At 36.3% G+C, this 9,079-nt stretch overlaps 1 protein-coding gene across 3 annotated transcripts in view; it reads right to left on the bottom strand.

Moving 5' to 3' along the window:
* ARSB (arylsulfatase B) overlaps positions 1 to 9,079 on the bottom strand; it is a 305,283-nt gene that overhangs the window by 185,875 nt on the left and 110,329 nt on the right. The window lies entirely within an intron of this gene.

The following is a 9,079-nucleotide window of genomic DNA, read 5'->3' on the forward strand; positions in this document are numbered from 1 at the left end:
AGAAAACAGTGCTTATGGTCATTCATAGTCCAGAGCACAGGCCAGGAGAGTAGTAAATACATCTCCTAAAATTATACCACCTTGGAAGAGCTGAAAACTTACAGGTCCCTAGAAGTATCTCTGAAAATAGTTGCACAAAACCCCACCCTCCACCATGGAAGCAGAGTCCCACTTTAGCAAAGTGTTAAAAGTCAAGAAATAGGCTGGGAAAATAAACAAACAACAGAAAAAAAATCTGACCACAGAAAGTTACTATGGTGACAAGAAAGATCAAAACACACACTCAAAAGAAGGCAGCAAAGTTAAAATTCCTATATCCAAAGACTCCAAGAAAAATATGAATTGGTCTAAGACCATGGAAGAGCTCAAAGAGAATTTTAAAAATCAAGTAAGAAAGGTAGAGGAAAAATTGAGGAGAGAAATGAGAGTGATGCAAGAAAAACAAGTCTTGTTAAAGACTTAAAACAAGGCTTGGTAAAGGAGGTATAAAAAATACTGAAGAAAATAATACCTTAAAAAACTAAAAGAGGTAGAAAAATCCAATGAGGAAAAGAATGCCTTGTAAAGCAGAATTGGCCAAATGGAAAAAGTTATACAAAAAAGCACTCCTTAAAAACACAATTGACCAAATGGAAAAAGAGGGACAAAAATTCACTGAAGGAAAAAGCTCATTCAAAAATGGAATTGGCCAAATGGAAAAGGAAGCACAAAATCTCACTGATTAAATAATTCCTTAAAAATTAGAACTGAACAAGTGGAAGCTAATGATGCTATGAGATATCAAGAAACAATAAAACAGGGATCAGTTCTGGCCTCAGATACTTAACACCCACACAAAATAACTGGCTGTGTAACCTTGAGCAAGTTACTAAACCCCAATTGCTTAAAAAAAAAGAAACAATAAAACAAAATCTAAAGAATGAAAAAATAGAAGGAAATGTGGAATATATTATTAGAAAAACAACTGACCTGGAAAATGGATCCAGGAGAGATTATTGGAATTCTTTAAAGCTGTGATCAGAAAAACAAAACAAAACCAAAAAGAGAGAGAGGGAGCCTAGACATAATCTTTCAAGAAATTGTCAAGGAAAACTCACCTGATATTCTAGAATCAGAGGGTAAAATAGAAATTGAAAGAATCCACCAATCACAGAAATCCCAAAATGAAAATTCCCAGGAATATTATATTCAAATTCCAGAGCTGCCCCGTTAAGGAGAAAATATTGCAAGCAGTCAAAGAGAAACAGTTCAAGTATTGTGGAGCCACAGTCAGGCTAACACAAGACTTAGCAGCTTCTACATTAAAGGACTGGAAGGCTTGGAATATGATATTCTGGAAGGCAAAGGAGCTAGAATTACAACCAAGGATCATCTACCCAGTGAAACTGAGTATAATCCTCCAGGGAAACAAATGAATATTTAATGAAATAGTAGATTTTCTTTTTTTGTTGTTCTTTTTTTGCCTTTTGGAGGGCAATTGGCATTAAGTAACTTGCCCAAGGTTACACGGCTAGTTTTTGTGTGTATGTGTGTGTGTGTTTGTGTATTAAGTGTTAAGTGTCTGAGGCTGGAACCAAACTCGGGTCCTCCTGACTCCGGGACCAGTGCTTTACTCACTGCACGAAATAGAGGATTTTCAAGCATTCCTGATTTCAAGCATCCAGAGATGAACAGAAAATCTGACTTCTAAATACAAGACTCAAGAGAAGCATAAAAAGGTAAACAGGAAAGGGAAATCATAATGGACTTAATAAGGTTAAACTGTTTACATTCCCACATGGGAAGATGATACTTGTATCTCATAAGAATTTTCTCATTACTAGGGAAGTTAGGAATATATATACAGAGAGTATGAATATGATGGGATGATATATGGCAGTTAGGAATGCACTGTGATAAAGGGAAAGGAGGAGGTAAAATGGGGTACATTATTTCACATAAAAGAGGCAAGAAAAAGCTTTTACAGGGGAGGGGAAGATGGGAGAGGTGGTGGGGAATGCTTGAACCTTACTCTTATTGGAATTGGCTCAAAGTGGGAAAAAAAATACACACTCAATTCGGTATAGAAATCTATCTCACCTTATAGGAAAGTAAGAGAGGAAGGAGATAAGAGAAGGGGGGCTTGCTCGTAGAAGGGAGAGTGAATTGGGGAGGCACTAATCAGAAGCAAAACACTTTTGAGGAGGGACAGGGTAAAAGGAGAGAGAGAATAGAATAAACAGGAGAGAAATACAGTTAGCAATCAGAAATGTGAAAAAGTTTTTGAAGCAAGTTTCTCTGATAAAGGCATCATCTATCAAATATATATAGAAATGAGTCAAATTTATAAAAATAAGAGTCATCCCTAATTGACAAATTATCAAAAATACAGTTTTCAGATGAAGTAATCAAAGCTATCTATAGCCATATGAAAAAATGCTCTAAATCACCAATGATTGTAGAAATGCAAATTAAAATCATATTGAGTTACAATATCTAACATCTATAAGACTGGCTAATAGGACAGAAAGGGAGAATGATAAATGTTGGAGGAGATGTGGGAAAACTGAGAAACTAATGGTTTGTGGAGTTACGAATTCATTCAACCATAATGTAGAACAATTCAGAGCTATGCCCAAATATTTATAGCCGCTCTTTTCTGGTGGCAAAGAATTGGAAATTGAGGGGATGCTCATAAATTGGGGAATAGATAAATAATTTGTGGCATATGATTGTGATAAAATGTCATTATGATATAAGAAATGATGAGCTAAATGCTCTCAGAAAAACCTGCACTTACATGAACTGATGCAAAGTGAAATGAGTAGAATCAGGAGAACATTGTACACAGTAACAGCAATATTGTAAGATGATCAGTTGTGAATGTGAACGTCTTAGCTATTCTCAGCAATACAATCATCCAAGACAACTCTGAAAAATGCTAACCATACCCAGACAAAGAACTGATGGAGTTTGGATACAGATCAAAGCATATTTTTTAAACTTTCTTTATTTTTCTTGGGTTTTTATTTTGGTCTATGTTTTCTTTTACGAAATGACTAATGGAAATATGTTTTGCATGATTACACACGTATAACATATCAAATTGCTTGCCTTCTCAATGGGGGAAGAGGGAGGGAGAGAAGAAGGGAGAGAATTTCGGGCTCAATTTTTTAAATGAATGTTGAAAATTGTTTTTAACTTGTAATTGGGAAAAATAAAATACTAAATAAAAAACAAACAAACAAATAGAAAAAAAACCTGGTCTAATATTTTATAGACCTACAGGGCAAGAAGAAATCTTATTAGCCAATAACAATAAAACCCTTTTGGAGCATCACTCCATTTCATCTAACTTTCAAGGGTTTCTTCAAACCTAGTCCAACACCCTTGTTTGATGACTGATTAAAGTAAAGATGTCTAGTCCTTGTTCACTCCTAGTTCATACTTTTAAGTGAAACTGGGTGATTATTGACTAATTAAACAGGCCCCACTCTTACATGTGGAAGAGCCCATGAAATGGTCAAAGTAAGCCTACAGACCCAGAGTAAGTTCTGTGCCAATAGGCTACAGTCCTCTTCTTTCCTAAGGAAATAAAAAACGTTTCCAGATTCTCAGAGAAAAATGGTCAACTAAAAACCAAGTCTGAAAATTAAGCTATCTTGGGATATTCAGGGCAAACAACTGTGCTAGGTAGAATGCAGCAAAAGACACAATTTCCTACTCTTATTTGAATTTATAATCTAGAGAAGACAACAATAATATGAATGTACATAAACACTGAAAATATGTAAATATATGTAACTAATTTTGGCTATAGATGGTACAAAATATAAGTAAAATTCCTTTACAATGAATCCCACTGGGATTTCTACAATGTTTTGTAATAATGGAAACCAGGTAAATTGAATACATTGCTAGAAAGCAAGTCTAAAGGACTAGAGATTAAAGATAACTAATATTTAGCTTATTAGTAACAAGCAATTGGCAAGTAAAAATGCTTTTAATTCAGAGGAGAAAGAAAAGAGGTGTCAGGAACATATCACCCCATTTCCTTTCTTCTCTCAATCCCCAAATCTTATTTTCTTTGACAGGGAGCTCAGAGGTTTCTATGGATTTGGTTTCAGTGGTTGGGTGTTTTGTGGTAGGAAGATCTGTTGAAGCTGCCAAGACTGGTCAGTTCTACCTCCTTGATATCTCTCACATTAATCTCCTTTTCTCTCCTCACAAAACCACCTTTCATAAATTCTTACCAGGATGACTTAAGTAGCCAATTAATTTACTAATGAATTCTTAGTCTTTTCCTCCTCCAATCCTTCCCTTCCACAGCTACTAAACTGATACTCTTAAAATACAGCACGACTCATGTCTCTCCCTTCCTCAAGAAGTTCCCTGTTGCCTCTTGGATAAGGTGTATTGAAAAGGTCCTCACAATATAGCTCCATCTTAATTTTACATGATTTCCCCTCACACATTCTATGCTCCATTCACTGCAGTCTATCTGTTGCTCCCTCTATATGACCTTAGATCTCCCACCTCCATGCCTTTGTACAGGTTGTCCCCCATCGCCAGAATGTTGTCATCCCTTCTCTTCTGCCTTTTAGAATACTTAGGTTCCTTCAAGGTTCAGCTGAAGTGACGCCTCCTTCAAAAGGCTCTTCTTCATTTCCCCAATTTTTTGTGTCCCCCCTCAATCACTATGTATTTGGTTTGTATTATTTTGTGTTCACTTATGTGAATATTGCATCCTTCTAATAGAATGTAAGCTCCCTTAGGGCAGGGACAATCTCACTTTTGTCTCTCTCCTGCCCATCCCTAGCATAGTTCCTGTAATGTAGTAGGCTCAATAAGTGCTTGTCAATTGGCTGATGGAAAGGAAAGAGATTAAAGAGCTCACCCACAACTCAGCTTAACTATCTCCTCTCTAACAATGAAAATAACACCGAATACATGAACAGAACCCATGGGGAAACACTTGCCAACCAGTTGCTTCTATTATAGTATTCCACTAAGATGTCAAAATAACGTAGTACAAGGGAAAAAGTTTTGGATTTTAAGTCAGGAAACCTGGGCTTGAATTCATTCTTCAACTTACTACTTGTGGAAACTTGGTCAAGTCACTCAATTTTTTTCTGGGCCTGAGTTTCCTCATTTATAAAACAAGAATGAGTTGGACAAAGTGGCCTCTGAGATCTCTCTCTTTCTCTCTCTCTCTCTCTTTTTTTTTTGGAGGAGGGAAGGTGGGCAACTGGGGTTGTGACTTGCCCAAGGTCACACAGCTAGTAAGTGTTAAGTGTCTGAGGCTGGATTTGAACTCAGGTCTTCCTGACTCCAGGGCTGGTGCTCTATTCACTGTGCCACCTACCCACCCTTCTGAGATCTCTTATAATCTCCCTATAGAGTTACTCAATTCCCCTGAGCCTCAGTCTCCTCATCTATAAGATGACAGAGTTGGACTAGGTGATTTCTAAAGTCCCTTTCAGCTCTAAATCTATGACCCCATGATCCCAAGGAGGAAAGAGATCTCTATCTTGTCTACTCCAATCAACCCAGGACAAAACTTAGTTATACTGATATAGAAAATTAATCCCATTTCAAACAATGTTTTCTCTCTCCCTTTTCTCTTTTTCTAATTTCCTTCTTAATAGAAGTATTTTTGCTGTGGTGGTCAGAGTTTTGTTTTAAGAGATATGTTTCACTATTTCATTTCCTAATGGAATTGTTAAGGGAAAGCTGCAATTCAAAATAAGATGACTTTCATGGCAAAGGAAACCTAGAGAACAGAGTTTTTAACAATATTTTGATTAAAGAAAAACCTAGTTATAAAAACTTTGGCATCTCTATATGTAATGTCAAAACAAAGGAATGGTTAGACAATGCAGTATGTATATAATTCATTGTTCATTACATCCATTCTTCAAGGATCCGTGATTTCAGTTAAGTATTCCTTCTACCAATTCCCTCCTTAGTCTAGATTGATGAATTGTGGTAGCCAAAAGAATTCATCAACCTATGGCCAATACTCAAGTGACAAGCCTCTCTGAACTTAAAGTCTTAGATCACAGACATAAGGCACAAAGGCTTCCCACAACAAGAATAACTTCTGTCTGTAAGAGGTGTGGTCTAAAGGCATTGCCTTTCAGAACCCAAGGTCACTTGTTAAAGAGTTTGGAAGAGCACAGAAGGGTATATTTGGAAATGAAGGTGACAATAAAAAACTGGCGGTGCCCATCAATTGTGGGATGGCTTAACAAATCATGGTATAGAAATGTAACAGAATATTATTTTACTGTAAGACATGATGGAAGGAGTAGTTTCAGAGAAACCTGAGAAAACTTGTGTGAAATGGCACAGAGCAAAGTGAGCAGAAACAGGAGGAGAATTTACACAAAAATTGGAACATTATAAAGACAAACAACTTTGAAAGACTTAACTTTGATCAATAAGATGACCAAACACAATTCCAGAGGGCTTATAGGAAGCATACTATCTACCTCCTGGCAGGGAGGGATAGCCTCAAGGTGAAGAATGAGATCTACATTGTTTCTTGGCTTTTTATCTTAATCAGGTGAAGATATTTCAAAATGAGACCTACAATTCTGGACATGGCCAATGGGGGAATTTGCTTTGCTTGACCATACTTGTTACAAAGTTTGTTTTTTTTTTCTTTTCTAGTGAGGCAAGAGGAGGTAAGCAGGGAAAATAAATTCTTATTAATTGCAATAAGCAAACATATAAATAAAAGAAAATCAAAGTGATGTGAAAAATTTGATAAATAGATAGGTAGATAGGTACATACATACATACATATGTTTTGGTGAGGCAATCCGGGTTAAGTGACTTGTCCAGGTTCACACAGTTAAATTATTTTTTAAAGATGCGAAAAGAACCCAGGGTCACTTTCATGCTAAAGTATCAGAAAACATCTGAACAGAGGTTATTATTGATCATTAATTAAAATTTCTTCTCCAAAACTCCATATCCCAAACACCAACTGATCAATAATCTCATTAAGTTTTAAAAGCATAAAAAAAAAGCATGTTGGTGATTACTGTTCTTGTTCCTAACTAGTAAAAACCAAGATAAGACCATGATAAGTGGATTCACCCATAAAGGAATCTAGCTGGAATGTGGAACTATCCTGAGTCTTCAGATCAAATCTTCTGTCATCCATAACAAGAGTTCCTCCACCCGAGAGTCATGCAGAGAACCCTCCTACTGGGTGGTATACGGCATTGAGGGAAGAAACACAAGTCTCCGGAATTTACTTTTCTAACCACTATGGAAGTTGCTCATACAATAACAATAACATTGAAAAGACAAACAGCTTTGCAAGACATAAGTACTCTGATCTACACAACTCTTAACCATAATTCCAGAGAGCTGATGATGTTCTCCTGATGGAGTGGTGATAGGCTAAGGGTGTGGAATGACAGTACAGCTTTTGGACATGGACAACTGTGACCCTGTCATACTATTAGTAGGCCTATAACCCAGTGGCATCAAAGAAAGAGGAAAAGCACCCATGTTTATTCAAAAATATTTTTAGTAACTCTTTTCATGGTAGCCCCAAGTCAGAAACTAAAAATGTGTCCTCCTACTAGGAAATGGCTAAGCAAATTGTGATATATGTGTTTGCATATATATGTGTGTGTATGTATACATATGTACATAGATGCAAATGTATATATGTAGTAATATTATTGTGCCATAAGAAATTATAAAATAGACAATTTTAGAGGAAACTGGGCAGACGTTTATGAACTGATGCAAAATGAGAACTAGAACAATTTATACAACGATGACAACATTACAGAGAAAGGCAACTTGAAAGATTTTAAAACTCTGATCACTGCAGTGATAAGACATGGTTTCCAAAAGAATAAATATGAAACATGCAACCCACCTCCTGAGAGATAAGTAATGAACTTAAAATGTACAAAAAGATATGTATTTTCAGATATGCCTAATATGGACATTTCTTTTGCTGCAGGCAAGTATTAGAAGATTTATTTTTTAAATTTGTCAATGGGTTGGTGGGGGAATAGAGTGGAAAGGACAGATTTTTTGTAACAAAAGAACTCCTGTCCTTTGAAGCTTTTCCCAATCTCTTTCCCCAAATACTAATGCCCTACTTTCCAAACTATCTTGTATTTATTTGTATTTATTCTGTCTCTGTCAGTATATGTACTTATTACATTCCTCCATTAGAGTATAAACTCCTAAATGTATGGATTGTTTAACTCCTGGTACTGCCAGCACCTATCACAGCACCTGAAATGTGGTAGGTACTTCATAAATGCTTACTGGTTGGCTGATAGTTTGATTGTTGAATGAATGGCTAGATAGATGGATGGATGGATAATGGCAGGATGTATTGGAAACAGATTTCTCTTGCTTCATATTTGTGCCTAATCCTATCAATGAACTTCATTAGCCTCGCCTTTAAGGAGTATATCCTCTCTTCAAATGTTCTATGATCTCTGGGATAATTTGGGGGTGGCCCCTGGGACCCTGACAAGGAATAAGGAAAGTCAAAGTCATAAGCACCAGAACCATAGCTCCCATGGAAATCCCTGTGATGTAAAAGAGAACTGTCTGAGAGCATCTAAGGACAGAGTTTGGTCCCAGTGTGGAAGGTGGCTATTCTCAGAACATTCACTCAGCTATGTTCCATTGACCCCAAAGAACCATCTGACATAAAACAGAACAACAATCTGCAGGCTCAAAAACAGAATACAAAGGCAAAGCAGAAAGACTCTATCCCAGTTATTCATGAAACTTGAAATTAGATTAACTAGCGCAGATAGCCTAGCAAAAATCCTTGCTATGGGGGAAGGGAAAGGGGAAAAAAAAAAAAAAGAAATTTACATAACAATTTTGTTGTATTTTTGTAAGGAATAGCAAGTTGCCCACAGTAGATTTGCAGTTTCATGTACAATCATGTTTTTTTATCGTACTGTGTTATGGAAATGCTTATTTTATTCTATATTTTTTTAAGAGTTGCTTGCTTTAGGGGAAAAATAACCCTAATAATGAGAACCTATAAGTGCCCTTTCCTTCTCCTAGACAGGTAATTTATGTATACTTTTTAACCATA

Source organism: Petaurus breviceps, unplaced genomic scaffold, assembly GCF_028583685.1.
Source record: "Petaurus breviceps papuanus isolate PSGF00001 unplaced genomic scaffold, PetGlider_PUasm1.0 229, whole genome shotgun sequence".
NCBI lineage: Eukaryota > Metazoa > Chordata > Mammalia > Diprotodontia > Petauridae > Petaurus > Petaurus breviceps.